We start from the raw sequence: 13440 nt of genomic DNA on the forward strand, positions 1-13440 counted from the left end.
TCTACCACAGCGCCCTCTACTTCCTTCACAGCACTAGCCACTGTCTGTAAGGAGTTGTACTGTCTCATTCTTAGTTTCCATTGGAAGGTAATTTCCAGGAAAGGCGGCCAGATCTCCTGAGTTCCCCCACTGGCTACAACAGCGCCAGACTCCGGCGGCGCATTGGCCAGGGGAGGAGGGGAGGCTGGAAGACCCGAGGTTAGAGGAAGAGACTGGCGTTCAGAGTGAGCAGAGGTGGGCGCAGCACCTGCTTGGACCAGGGTCAGCGTGGGGTGCTGTCATTGACTGTGCCCCCGGTCCAGTTAAGGGGGACGCTCATCACATTACACTGGACCTCCGGTCCACCTTGATGCCACTCGGACCTCTGCCAGAATCCCCTGGCTTTGCCAAGGTCACGTCCTGTGTAATTGTATAAAATGTCTGGACAGGAGCGTCTCCATCTTGAAGCTCGATTTCCTTTCTGACTAATCATCTGGGACTGTGCCAGAAGCGGGCATTGTTTTACAAGCAGTTGTTCATAAAATCCAACAGGATCACTGGCATTCGGACCATAAAACTGTTAATAGGAACTTTATGAAGACATAAAAGTTAACTAACTCGTACCAGGTAAAGCTCCTTTGATAGCACCAATAAAAGAGTCGATTAGATGTTTATCAAAATTAGCACTGAATTAAGATTTTTTGGTCTTCTTTTCCTCTAAATCATATAATGGTGCCTTCTTTCTTTCTCATAAAAACCCCTTGCCTTCCCACAGGAACAGGACACTTTTCTGGTTACTCCAGAATGCTCCCCAAATTGCATAAGACCCCAAATAAGGGTCTTTGTTCTGTTTTAGTTTAACTCCTTTTCTCAGTAGACAGCCCATAGGCCATCAGAGCCTCACCAAGTCCCACAGCCACTGGGACAGAGTTTGCTCATAGAAGTCCTGAGGCCCAGCTTTCTGTTGTCGCTCTAATTTTTAGTTTGATATTTGAGATCTTATCAACACTTAGATCATTTTTGCAGCACTTTCCAAAACAATCACAAGGTATAAATAATTTAACTTCAATCCCAAAGTAGAATTTATTTATGGGGGAAAAAAAAACAGTAAGTTTGGTTTTCTTGAAATGACAAGTTTGTATCATGGTGCATAAATCTACAGATCCAAGCAGCTCAAAGAACTCCAAGTTGGGATGCAAAGAGATCTACGTTGAAATATATTATCAAACTGGTTATAAGACAAAGAGAAAATCTTAAAGGCAGCAAAAGAGATCCAACTCTTCACGTACAAAGGAGACTTGGTAAGATTAATAATGAGTTTCTCCTTAGAGATGATGGAGGCCCAATGACAGTGGGATGACATATTTAAAGTGCTGGAAGAAAAACTGTCGATCAAGAATTCTATACTCAGCACAATAGTTCTTCAAAACTGAGGGAGAAATTAAGACACTCCCAGATAAACAGAATCTGAGGGGTATTTGTTACCACTAGACCTGCCATACTAGCAATGTTAAAGGGAGTCCAATTTGAAACAAAATGACATCAGGCAGTAACTCAAAGCTGTATGAACAGAAATCTCCAGTAATAGTGAATATGTGGGAAATATAGAAGCCAGCATTGTTGTATTGTTGTTTTGTGATTATGCTTTTTTATTTCTAAATACTCAAAAAACAAATGTATAAAACAGAAATCTATGTTATTAGGCAAAAAATGTAGAGAGATGCGATTTGTGATGATAATATAAGGAAAAGAACAGAACTGTATAGAACTGTGTAGAGAATAGTTTAACTACTGAAATTAAGTTGGTATCAATTCAAATTAGGCTGTTATAAATTAGGATATTAAATGTAATCCCCATGTTAACAACAAAGTATCTAAAGAATATACACAAAAGGAAATGAGATGGGAATCAAAATGATTCATTAAAAAAACAACTAAATGCAAAAGAAGAGAATACTGGAGGAGATGAGAGCCAAAAGCCTACAGAAAGCAAACAGCCAAATGGCAGAAGTAAGTCTTTCCACATCAGTAATTACTTTGAATGTTAATAGATTAAAGTCTCTAATAAAAGGCAGAGATTGGCAGATTAGATTAGTAAAATGTGATCCAATTGTATTCTATCTACAAGAAACTCAATCTAATACAAATATGCAAATAGACTGAAAGTGAAAGGATGTAGAAAGATATTCCATGGAAAATGTAATCCACAGAGAATTGTGGTGGCTATACTAACATGAGACAAATAGACTTTAAATCAAGAATGGTACCAAGACAAAGAAAGCATTATATATTGGTAAAAGCTTCAAGACAGCAAGAAGATACAACAATTTAAAACATGTACACACCTAAGAAAAGACCCTCAAAGTGTTAGAGGCCATAAATGACATAATTTAAAGGAGAAATAGATTATTGTATATTAGTAGTTAAAATACTTTAATACTCCACTTTAAAAAAACAAATGGAACACCTACACAGAAGATGAATAAAGGAATAGGGAACATGAAAAAAAAAACAAACAAACTATAAACCAACTAGACCTAAGAGATGTGCTACACTGAATAACAGCAAAATACATATTCTCCAGGATAGGCTGTATTTTAGGGCACAAAGCAAGTCTTAACAAATTTTAAAAGATTGAAGCCATATACAATATATTCTCTGACTGCAAAGGAATGAAGCTAGAACCAATTTTTTTTTAAAGGAAATCGAACCACATGTTCTTAAATAGCCAATAAATCAAAGAAGAAATCACAAGGGAAATTGGAAAAATACTTAGAGATGAATGAAATAAAACAACATACCAAAACTTACAGGATGCAGTAGAGATAGCACTCAGACAGAAATTTCTTGGCATAAATGCCTACATTAAACAAGAAAAGAAATTTCAAATCAAGACCTTAACTTTACATCTTGAAGAATTAGAAAAAGAAAATGAAACTAAACACAAAATTAGCAGAGGGAAGGAGATAATAAAGACTAGAGATATAAATATATAAAATATATAAATATAAATACATACAAATAAATATATATATAGATAAAAATATATAAAATAAAAAATAGAAAAACAATAGAATCAATGAAACTAGGAGTTGATTTTTTTGAAAAGAACAACAAAACTGGCATAACTTTACCTAGACTGACAAAAAAAGAGAGCAGATGTAAAAAAGTAAAAGCAGAAATGAAAATGGTAACATTACTACAGATCTTATAGAAATAAAAATGATGACAAGAGAATATTATGAACAATTGTATGTCAACAAATGTAATAACCTAAATAGAATAAATGTCTAGAAGTTCACAAATTACATAAACTGAAGAAAAAATAGTAAATCTCAACAGATATATAACAAGTAAAGAGATCGGATCAGTGATCAAAAACCTCTCAACGGGATACCCACTCTCACCACTTTTATGCAACATAATATTGGAAATCCTAGCTAGAGCAATTAGGCAAGAAAAAGAAATAAAATACACCCAAACTGGGAAGGAAAAAGTAAAACTATCACTATTTGCAGATAGCATGATATTATATGTAGAAAATCCTAAAGACTCCACCAAAAAATTGTTGGAATAAATAAATTTAGTAAAGTTTCAGGGCACAAAGTCAATATACAAAAACCTGTTGCATTTCTGTACACTAATAATGATAAGAAAGAGGAATTAAGAAAACAATCCTATTTATACTTGCAACAAAAAGAATAATATACCTAGGAGTAAATATGACCAAGGAGGCAAAAGACCTTATACTGAAATCTACAAAGACATTGATGAAAGAAATTGAAAAAGACAAATAAATGTAAAGATAATCTGTCCTCATGGATAGGAAGGATATTGTTAAAATGTCCATACTATCCAAAGAAATCTACAGATTCAATGTAATCCCTGTTAAAATTCTAATGGCATTTTTCACAGAAATAGAATAAACAAATCCTAAAATATATATGGACCTAAAAAAAGCCCTGAGTAGCCAAGGTAATCTCAAGAAAGAAGAACAGAGTAGAGGCATCATGCTCCCTGATTTCAAATTATATTACAAAGCTGTAGTAATAAAAAAGCATGGTATTGGCATAAAAACAGACACACAGATCAATAGAATAGCTAGCCCAGAAATAAATCCATGCATGTATGGTTAATTAATTTACAAGGAGCCAAGGATATACAACGGGAAAAGAACAGTCTCTTCAACGAATGGTGTTGAGAAAACTGGACAGCCACAGGCAAAGGAATGAAACTGAACCACTACCTTACACTATACATAAAAAGTAATACAAAAATGGATTGAAGACTTGAATGTAATACTGAAGCCATAAAACTCTCAGAAGAAAACCATAAAACTCCTGGTAAGCTCCTTGACATAAGTCTTTGCAATTAGTTTTTGAATCAGACACTAAAAGCAAAAGTGATGAAAGCAAAAACAAACAAGTGGGACTACATCAAACTAAAAAGCTTCTGCACAGCAAAGGAAACCATCAACAAAATGAAAAGACAACCTACTGAATGGGAGAAAATATTTGCAAATCATATATCTGCTAAGAGGTTAATGTATAAAACATATAAAGGATCCATACAACTCAACAGCAAAACAAACAATTCAGTTTTTAATTGATCTTCTGTACAGAAGATCTGAATAGACATTTTTCCCAAAAAGACATACAGATGGTCAACAGGTACGTGGAAATATGCTCAACATCACTCATCATCAGGAAAATGCAAGTCAAAACCACAGTGAGATATCACCTCACACCTGTTAGAAGGGCTGGTATCAAAAAGACAAGGAATAACAAATGTGGACAAGGATGTGAAGAGAAGGAGACCATTGTGCACTGTTGGTGGGAATCAAAGTACAACCACTATGGAAAACAATATGGAAGTTCTTCAAAAAGTAAAAATAGAACTACCGTACAATCTGACAATTCCACTTCTGGGTATTTAGTCAAAAACCAAAAACACTGATTTGAAAAGTTGGCCGTACCCTCATGTTCACTGCAGCACTGTTTGCAATAGCCAAAACACGGAAATAACCCAAGTGTCTGTCAGTAGCTGAATGGGTAAAGAAGGTGTGTCTCATATATAAAATGGAATATTAGTCAGCCAAAATCTTGCCATTGGTGACAATATGGATGGAATTTTAGGCCAATATGCAATGAGTCGGTCAGAGAAAGACAAATACCGTATGATCTCAGTTACATGTGGAATCTAAGAGAAAAAAAAAAAGCTCAGATACAGAGAACAGATTGTTGGTTGCTAGAGGCAGAGGGTAGGGATCGGAAAAATAGGTGTAGGAGGTCAAAAAGTATAAACTTCCTGTTATAAAATAAGGAAATCATGGGGATGTAATAAATATAGCATGGCCACTACAGTTAATAATATCAAATTGTATATTTGGAAGTTGCTAAGAGACTAAATGTCAAAAGTTCTCATTATAAGAAAAACTAGAATTGAGAAGTGGTAAGAACCAGATTAAAATATACATGTTCCTTAGCCCCTCCTTTGCCCCTGACTACTTGCCACAAACCAAATATTCCAACTTAATGTTAACTTAAAGCAAGAAAGCAAGCAAGAAAGAAAACCTCTCAGCAAAGAGAAGTCCAGAACCATGTGCCCTCACTTGTGAATTCTATCAAAACATTAAAAGAATTAACACCAACCCTTTTCAAACTCTTCTAAAAAATTAAAGAGGAAAGAACATGTCCACACTCATACCTTGATACTAAAGCAAGATAAGACACTGCTAGCAAATAACACTGTAGACTAATATCCTTATAAATATTGATGCAAAGTCCACAAGAAAGTACTAGCAAACTGCATCCAACAGCATATTAAAATGATTATACATCACCACCAAGTGAGATTTAGTCCAGGAATGCAACATAAGAATATCTACCAATGTAATGCATCACCTTAATACAAAAAAAAAACACATGATGGTCTCAATTGACACAGAAAGGCATTTGACAAAATCCAACACTCTTCCATAATAATAATTTTAAAATACTAAGAAAACTAGGAATACAGGGAACTTCCTCAACATGATAAAGGGCATTTATGAAAAACCTATTACTTCTAGCTAGAACAATTAGATGAAGGAAAGAAAAGTCATTGAAATTAGAGAGGAAGAAGTAAAACTATTGCTACTCAGATATTATATGATCCTATATATAGAAATATATCAAATGTATAGAATATCTAGAAAATCCCAAATATCTAGAAAATTCCAAATACATAGAAAATCCATAAGAAAGCTACTAAATCTATGGAGAAATGTCTGCTCATGTCTTCTGCCATTTCATGACTGGATTATTTATTTTTGGGGTGTTGAGTTGGTAAGTTTTTTGTAGATCTTGGATACTAGCCCTTTATCTGGGAAGACATTTGCAAATATCTTCTCCCATTCTGTTAGGGTGATGGGATGGGGTAACTGAGCGATGGGCATTAATCCTCAATGGGCACGTTAGGTAATGAGCACTGGGTGTTATACGCAGCTGATGATCACTGAACTCTACTATTGAAAGTAACAATATATTATATGTTAGTTAACTGAATTAAAAGATAAGAAAAGAAAGCTACTAAGTCTAATACACAAATTTAGCAAAGTTGCAGGATACAAGATCAACATACAAAAATCATTTGTCTCTATGTATGTGTAATGAACAATATGAAAAAGATATTAAGAAAGCAATTCCATTTGCAATAGCATCTAAAATCATAAAATAATCAATAAAATAATATAATGCCTAGAGTTAATTTAAACTAGAGTAAATTTAAATTTAAACTATGAAACATTTCTGAAAGATCTTTAAAAAGAGCTAAATAAATGGAAAGACATCTTGTGTTAGTGGATAAGAAGGCTTAACTATCAAGATATCAATACTACTCAAAGCAACCTCCAGATTCAGTGCAATTCCTATCAAAATTTCAACTGCATTTTTTAATTTTTTGCAGAAATGCAAAAGCCAATTTTCAAATTCAAATGGAATTACAAGAAGCTCTGAATAGCCAAAGCAATCTAGGAAAAGGGGGACAAAGTTGGAAGACTCCCACTTTCTAATTTCAAACATACTACAAAGCTACCAATACCAAAACCTTGTGGTTTGGTATTAGCACAAATACAGACATATATGCTAATGAGATGGTATTGACAGTCCAAAAGTAAACCCACACCTCTGTGGTCAATTGATTTCAAAAAGGGTGCCAAGTCCCTTCATTAGGGAAAAGAATGGTTTCTTTCATAGATGATTTGTGAAAGTGGATTTCCACATGCAAAGAAGAAGCTGTACCATTACTTCATACCATATACAAAATGATTAAAATCAACCAACAATCTAAATATAAGAGCCCAAACTATAAAACTGTTAGAAGAAAATACAAGAGTAAATGTTCATGAACTTGGATTTTCCAATAGGTTCTTAAATATGACACCAAAAGCCCAAGGAGGGGATTGTAAGTGAAGTAAGTCAAGCAGAGAAAGACAATTATCCTATGGTTTCACTCATATGTGGAACACAAGGAATAGTGCAGAGGACCACAGGGGAAGGGAGGGAAATCTGAAGGGGGAGAAATCAGAGAGGGAGAAGAACCATGAGAGACTCTGGACTCTGGGAAACAAACTGAGGGTTGCAGAAGGGAGGGAGGCAGGGGGAAATGGGGTAGCCAGGTGATGGGTATTAAGGAGGGCACGTGTGGTGATGAGCACTAGGTGTTATACACAACTAATCAAAAACTAATGATGTGTTGTATGCTGGGTAATTGAATATAATTTAAAAAAACACAAACTTCATAAATTGGATTTCATCAAATTAAATTATTTTTATGTACCAAAGGACATTATCAAGAAAGGGAAAGACACTGGAAATGAAGCTTGAAGGCAGAGCCAATCAAGAGGCACACAGACATAGGTGTGCTGTACACTCACCACTGTGTGATTACTTTGAGTCAGGTTAATGGGCTTTAAAGGCCTCTGGGGCTACTCGAGAGGTTGGTGAATTCTTTTCTGGTCACTCCTGTTGTTTGATGTTGCCCTACAAAGATGAAAAGTTAGAGGATATAAGGAACTGCCCTTCTCAGGAAACCTTTAATTCTCAACTCCTTTGGAAATAGACTCCATTTTTATAGGACTGGTGGTTCTGATTTTTCTTTGTTTTAATCTTATGAAAAGTTAATAAGTTCCTACTTCCCCACAGCCCCCTCTTATCCCATTCTATCTAATCTATCTAATCTATCTATCTATCTAATCCCAATTCATTTATTATCATTGTTAAAAGATGGGCTCTGGAGCCAGGCTGTTTTGCATCTTTCCTGAACTCTTAGGACCTTAGTTTTCTCATCCGGAAAATGGAAATAACAATAGAAACTGCATTCTGGTGCTGCTGTGAGGATTAAATCAAGACAGTAAAGAACCTAGCATACCGCTAGTACATAGCAAGCCCTCTATAAATGCTAACGATTCTTATCCCACACTATCCTAATTACCCAGAAGGTTAAGTTACCTTTTTAGCTTAACCTTGAATGGCAGGGAGCACTTATTCAATTCACTTTCCCTCATCCAAGTTTCATTACTCTGTATCATGAAGAAAGTGGGGGGGAAAGGTTATAGAACAGAATTCTGGCTTAATTATATTTGTAATCCCCATGGTGCAATCTTTAAAGTACCATTTATCTACAATTGTTAATCAGAATTATACATAGCAATGTGTGTAGTGAAAACCTAATGCCTCTATCCATACAATTGCCAGAATATTCTGACTGATTTGGGGTGGTGATACAAAGTTTAAGGTTTGGTTGGGTCCAAATCTCGTGGCAGTGATTTCTTTTTTTTTTTTTTTTTTTTTAAGATTTAATTTATTTATTTGGTGCAGAGAGAGACAGAGACAGAGATCACAAGTAGTCAGAGAGACAGGCAGAGAGAGAGGGGGAAGCAGGCTCCCCACTGAGCAGAGAGCCCGATGTAGGGCTCGATCCCAGGACCCCGAGATCATGACCTGAGCTGAAGGCAGAGGCTTAACTCACTGAGCCACTCAGGCGCCCCTCATCGCAGTGATTTCTAAAGGCATGTTGAATTTGCCAGCATTTTGGCTGTCAACTAATCCTTAGTTAGAATAAGTTAAGATATGAGAGGCTCGTGTTCTCATATTTGAGTTATCACTACTTGAATGGTCACTTAACAACAAAAACCTATTTAATAACACTCTCACTCTCTCATGCTCGCTCTCTCTCTCACTCTCTTTCACTCTCAAATAAATAAATAAAATCTTTAAAAAAAAAAAAAAGTGGGGTAGGGGGAGGCAGGTACCAGGGTGGCTCAGTTGATTACGTGTCTATCTTCAGCTCAGGTTGTGATCTCAGGGTCCTGGGACAGAGAGCCCCAGAATGGGCTCCCTGCTCAAGCAGGGAGTCTACTTCTCTCTCTCCCTCTGCCCGTCCCTCTGCTCATGCTCTCTCTGGCTCTCTCTCAAGTAAACAAATAAAATCCTTAAAAAAAAAACAATTTAAAAAATAAAAAATAGACTAATAACAAAACACAAATCTAGTCTCTATTGTTTTGTTTAGATGCTATCCACTTAATACTGATTAATGCAAAAATTTAATTCATACCATGTTGCCTTTAGAACTCTACCCACAACTTTTGAGGTATCAAGACCGATTATTCTTGACAACAGCAGACCTTTCCAAAGTACCACAGAGAGAGAAACTTCTCAGAAACCAGGGGTTCTGTAAGGAGATGGACATAATAGCTCATTTCCCAATGAAACTAGCAGGGGGTCAATGTCTTCCAGTTAAGTTTGAGGAAAAAGCCATTAGATTTCTTCATGACATTTCAGAGTTTGGATGACCTTCAATTAGAAACAAAGAACACCCTGAAAATAGATAACATCTGCTCACCCTGAAATATAAAAAAAAAAAAAATAAACCTAAAAATATTCAGAACTACCAGTATGTTCATTGAATGAAGATTGTACCTCCAACCCACCTCCAAGATCTATTTACTGAGAACGCAGCAGCAAGATAGAAATAACAATAAAAGGGAATTAAGAAAAAGAATAATGGTTAATTGCTCACAGAGGAATAGGACCCCCCCCAAAGTGAAAGACAATATAAAGAATGGGAGAAAATGTTCGCAAATTATTTACCTGATAATATACAGAATATATCAAGAACTCTTACAACTCAACGAAAAATAGACAACATAATTAAATGATGAGCAAAGGACATGCATAGACATTTCCCCAAAGAAGATCTACAAATGGCCAATAAGCACATGAAAATATGTTCACCTTCATTAGCCATTAAGGAAATACAAATCAAAACAGGAGATACCACTTCACACCTATTAGGATGTGTGAAAATTAATAAAGGGAAATCCCACTAAAGTAGAGTCCTGAGGCTAGGAAGGCGAGCCATACAGAGGCAGTACAGGGAAAATGAGAGAGATTTAATTCCTGCAAATATGCTTCATATCCTCCATATGCTTAGAGATAAATACCTCCTTCTCCGAAAGAGAACAAAGGAGAGAGAACAATTCTTCAGGGAGTAAGGGTTGTTTGAGCAAAAACAGAAGAAACGGTTCACTCAGAAATAACAATTTTAAGCCTGCCTGCACAACTATTTCTGTTTTTTGGGTGCCCTAAAATATGTTAGCCACTAAACAGTGACGACCACAAAGTAATGACATTTTTCTGGTCAGCTTCCTTGTATATAAGCTGTCTCTAATAAACGCCACCTGTTTTCTTTCTCTCGAGTTCAATGTTCATTTCTATGACATTGAGACTCAAGAACCTGGTTTCAGGGGTCCCATAACAATACCACTCCATGCCAATTATGGCAGAATTGTCCATTATGGACCCCAAAAGAATTGTCAGTTATAGACCCCATCAATTATAGGGTCCCAAAGGGAACAGATGTATGCTGCATCTCCTCCAGGAAATTCACCACGCCCCCTGCAACTCAGCCAATGAGAAATCATCGTCACCCTGAACTCTAGCTCTTCTCCAATGGTCTTTCATTCAAAATAATTCCTCCTAATTTTCTCCCTCCTCTTCATAAAATAACATTCCTCGGGACTCCTGGGTGGCTCAGTTGGTTAAGCGGCTGCCTTCGGCTCAGGTCATGATCCCAGCATCCTGGAATCGAGTCCCACATCGGGCTCCTTGCTCGGCGGGGAGCCTGCTTCTCCCTCTGCCTCTGCCTGCCTCTCTGTCTTCCTGTGCTTGCTCTCTCGCTCTCTCGCTCTCTCTCTCTCTGACAAATAAATAAATAAAAAATCTTAAAAAAAAAAAAAAAAACCCAACATTCCTCTCCTTTGTTTATTGGACTTGCCAATGGCTTTGCCATAGCTTGCATGTCCCAAATTGTAATTCTCTGTTATTCCTAAATAAACCCATTTTTACTGGTAAAATAATTATGTTTCATTGTTAACATTATGGTTATAATCATTTTTCAAAGGAACATAAACAGTTAGGATGTAGAAAAATCGGAACCCTTGTATAGAGCTGGTGGGAATGTGAAATGGTATAGTCACTACAGAAAACAGTTGGCCAGCTCTTTAAAAAGCCACACAGAATTACCCTGAGACCCAACAATTTTACTCCTAGGTATATATGCAGAGGAATTGAAAACAGGGGTTCAGACACCTGTACAGCAATATTTTCAGCAGGATGATTCACAACAGCCAGGCGACCCAAGTATCGAACAGACGAATGGATAAACAGAATGTGTCCTGTATGGGTCATGGCATATGATTCAGCCATAAAATGTAATGAAGCTCTGGCTGGAGCTGAGACCTTGCAGACAGAGAGTCAGGAGCCCACACCTGTCATGCCTGTTTGGCCTCAGCTGGTTTCTTGCTCGGGAACTCATCCTGAGACTCATTTCTGCCCCAAGGACTGCCTTAGTGCCTGCTGGCCTCCAGGAATCCCAGTTCAGCAAGCTCCACACACTTTCCAAGCAAGCAGCATCCTCTGAATGCCACTTCTTATCACAGCAGTGAGGGGCAGGCATCCCTTTAAAAAAAGAAATGATACAGTTCTGGTATGTGCTATGATATGGATGAACCTTGAAGATGAGATAGGGAAGCTGAGGGAACTCTGTTTTTAGAAAGTCTCTATCTCTGCTGTTTTTCTGTTGGGCCCCATTTCCTCATGTTCTGTATTTTGCATCTGCGTAACCCAAAGCATTATGTTTCCACTCCAGGGGGGAAACACATCAGTTAGTCATTCTCTGAGTTTTTCCCAGGTCCCCAAACACCTGATAATATATAAGAAGAACCGGGACCCAAACATGTACCAGGACATTAGATTCGAACAAACCTCAGCCAACACTAGCATCGATACCCTCTATCATTGATGATTTATGAACGAAGACCTCTGGTTCACCTGTCACTTGCCTTTGATCAGACCCTACCCTGGATTCCTGAAGGAACATGTACTCTGGACCCCTCCCCCCCTATCTCCAAGCAACAACGAGAATTGTTCTCTTTTCCTTCCCTAGGCGACTGGACATTCTGTCTCCCATAATTGATCACTATTCAGTAACCTCTGCTTCTACTTTCTCCAGCTCAAGTTTGATTTTTATCCTATGCAAAGCCAAGGACCCTCTTGGAGGGACCTGTGGGGACCTCCCTCTAGGTCCTCGGACCCAACTTTCTTGCATCAAAAACATTATGCTAAGTGAAAGTAAGCCAGACACAAAGGGCCAGATACTATATGACTCCACTTGCACAAAATATGTAGAATAGGCAAATTGATAGAGGTGGAAAGTGAATAGGTTACCAGGACTTTTGGGGGTGGGGGTAGGGAGTGATGGCTTAATGCTTACTGAGTTACTCTTTGGGAAAATTAAAAATTTGGCGATATATATAATGGTTTTGTTTGCACAACACTGTGAATATAATTAACACCACTGAACTGTGTGCTTACAATGCTTAAATGGCAAATCTTATACACAGTTTACTATAAAAAATATGTTATTAGGAAGAATTTGTTTCTCAAAGGAAGGGGATGCTGTTAACAGAGTAAAAGTCATTAAATAAAACCTAAAATGTCTCCTCTAGGAGATAGTTTAAACTGCTTATATTAGCTTTAATGTAGCCCTCGCTATTCATTTTCATCGGAAACAAGTATGGGAGTTGGGGAGAAGAGGAAGCGTATAACTAGCTTAACTGCCTCTTTGCCTAGAATGCTTAATTCAGTTCTTGCATTTCTTCATAGCAATGGGGGGAAATGAAAATGGAAATCTCAGAACCCCCTGCAAGTGATGTGCATTGTTGCTGTCAATTGTATTTATTGGGATTTAAAAGCGCCGCCTTCTTATTAAACTCAGAATACGAACATGTTCATATCTTATTTGTTTGCGATAAATACTCACCTTTCAAAACCAGATTAGCAGGAGATTCTGTTATTTTCTCTTGGCAGATGGGCTCCTGCTGAACTGTCCTAGAAGCAACCATGGGGGCCCACAGGGCTC

This window comes from Enhydra lutris, unplaced genomic scaffold (assembly GCF_002288905.1).
Source record: "Enhydra lutris kenyoni isolate GAN:26980312 unplaced genomic scaffold, ASM228890v2 scaffoldscaffold48, whole genome shotgun sequence".
NCBI lineage: Eukaryota > Metazoa > Chordata > Mammalia > Carnivora > Mustelidae > Enhydra > Enhydra lutris.